This window comes from Empidonax traillii, unplaced genomic scaffold (assembly GCF_003031625.1).
Source record: "Empidonax traillii isolate 1590-97213 ecotype Southwest subspecies unplaced genomic scaffold, ASM303162v1 scaffold585:size537962, whole genome shotgun sequence".
Taxonomy (NCBI): Eukaryota; Metazoa; Chordata; class Aves; order Passeriformes; family Tyrannidae; genus Empidonax; species Empidonax traillii.
This window is the reverse complement of record NW_020955778.1, coordinates 468265-471000: the sequence shown is the minus strand read 5'-3', so window position 1 is coordinate 471000 and position 2736 is coordinate 468265.

Genomic DNA, 2736 nt, shown 5'->3' with positions numbered 1-2736 from the left:
AGTACACCCTTGTATTTCATTGGTAACTGTCAACAGTGGCTGCTCCTTTAGTCTCCTTTAACAGGCTCCCTCAAAATTCTAGCTTCTCTTTGTGAATCTTGAATTCTTCCAGAAGTTCCAGAAGTATTTTTGTTCCTAGAAAAAAGTTACGCTTGCAGACATGGTTGTCACCATCACAGAGGCTCTTAGGAAGGGCCTCAAAAAGTCAGTTTGTTTAACAGAACTTACTTTTCCCCTTGCATCAGTCTTTTTTCCTCTGCCATTTATCAATCAATTTTTTCCCTGCTGTTAGGATGTTCTCTTGAGTGTGCATTTCCCATCAATTTTTGGATTCTCTTTATTCCCATACCATTTTAGCCCCATCTTATTTTTAGATTTCTGGTATTTATCTAAACATCTTATGTTCTTCTGTTTCCCTATCTTTGTGTGTCCTGTTTACAAAGGCCTTTATTTACTGAGACTGCGCTTTGACTATATTTTATCTGTATTTTATTCACACCTGCCACATTTGTGGCAGGTGAAACTTATGGAGTTATTACAAACCATAGGATGCCACAAACATGTTTCCATGTGCAGCTGGGGGTATCACACCTCTTGAAATATAAGCCAGCACTTCCCTTCCTCCCCTGAAAGCCTCTCTGCATTACTAATTCCTTGGGCTTGTTTTACCAGTGCAAATGACTTCACAATGCACAAAATAAATTATAAATAACACTAACACAAAAAGATTTTTCAAAGAGTTTTTAAATTCTAGGGCTAAGGAAGACCTATAGGCAATGGGCCACACTGGGCCTTTTAGGCAATCAATCTCCAGTGCTGGACTGGAATTGCACAAATTGGAAATTACCTCATCTGTTAAAATATGGCATTGTATTGAAGTAGGCCTGATTTTCTATCTCAAGATTACGCTAAAATCTTTCTGTATATAAAATCCCTTTATGTTGTCATTCTCATACTCAGTGAAGCCAACACTGCAAGTCAGACCAGACTGTTCTGTTTTGCTCTAGGGAAAAGGAGGTATAAGAGAGAAATTGACCCCTGGAGCATGACAGGAATTATCTTTATCTTCACCTGTCAGGGATCTTATTGACCTTTAGGAAGAGCAAAATTAGGTTATTCTCTACTGAGGAAAAAAAATAAACTTTCATTCTATCACAATCCAAACATCCAGCTTTCATCTGCAGCAGATTTAGAATTTTTGGCCCTATGTGGAATCAAAAAGAATTCATAAAATAAATCTTTGGAGTAGAAGCTATCATTTTGTAATTGTGTTTGGGAATACTCACTTCATTCAAGCCCAATCTTTTAGGACAAAAAATGACAATGAAACAGTCAACTCAGTGTTTAATAAAATGCCCTTTTCCCAAACTGATGCTTCCATTAGCTGCTGTTAAAGACAAATTATCTACAGGAAAACAATTGTCTCTCAAGGCACAGAATATTTTACATATTGTAAAATATGGCTAAAACAATATACCAGAAACATTGCTATTATGTGCGAATATCTCACGTAACTAAATGAAACAGGGAAAATAATCTTGTTATATTGACTCTCCCGAAAGCTGAAGTTTTTTCATTAAAATGTATTGAAAACTATTCAGGAAAATTTTCAATTTAGAAGAGTTTACACAGAGCACTTCATAAAATATACCTGAAGATAAATTGGAAGCCCAACTCTGGAGTCAAAAGTTTTTTGTTTGGCTGGTGGTTTTGGGTTTTTTTGAGGGTTTTTTCCTTTCTTTTTTTTTTTTTTTTTTTGAGAGGAAGAATAATAATAGTTATTATGACAATGTAATATCTCAGATTTAATTTACTGATGCTTCCAATGTTGATCAACAATTGTCCCTTTTAAAAAGAAGTACAAAAACAGGAAGAAAAAATGTAATCATCAATTTACAGAATATATGCATTTTTTTTGAAATATACATAACTGAAGATAATCTCTATTTAATGACTAGTATTATAAAAGTCCTCAGTTGCTTTTTCAAAAATTTCTTATGGAGAAGAAAACTGTTATGTAGGAATAGGTTACAAAAATCTTGTCTCTAAAAGCTGTGTGGAAAGAATGTGTTTCCACATTTTTAGTTATAAAGGACACGGGTTGCCTTGCTGTGGTGTGACTGGCAGAAACCTATCACACTTTAAGAAAGAAGTCCAGAGACAAACTCTTTTAATAATTGCTTATATCAATATATATACCTTGTATATATCTATAATGTGACATATATTATATCGTGTCTTGTCGATATCACCTGGGGAGTCTTTCTCCTGTACCTTCTGCAACCAGACTTGTTTATCTCACATTGGCCTTTTTAGTCATCAGCGCGCTTGTAGCAAGTGAGGGTAGAGCCCTTCTCAAATCTTCTTTCGCAAAGCCTAGACATGATCATGATAATGTGACGTATATTATATATTATATTATTGATATATTATTATACTGTAATAACTATATCACAGTCACTGTGTTTATATACTGTGTTTCGAGTCTATAATTTGTGATGTGATATAATCTAATCTATTAAATTATTTTTTCCCCATAAAGATTTTAGTATTGCATATTCTTGTGACTATGCCTGGATACAGATAACATTACTGCACACAGGAATTATTAACATTAATGATAACAATTATGCATTCCATTTTAACAAAGAGGAATAACTGGGGGAAAGATTCTGTACATACAGATTTGATGCATGTTTATTTAACAAATTATAGGAGAGGAGAGGAGAGGAGAGG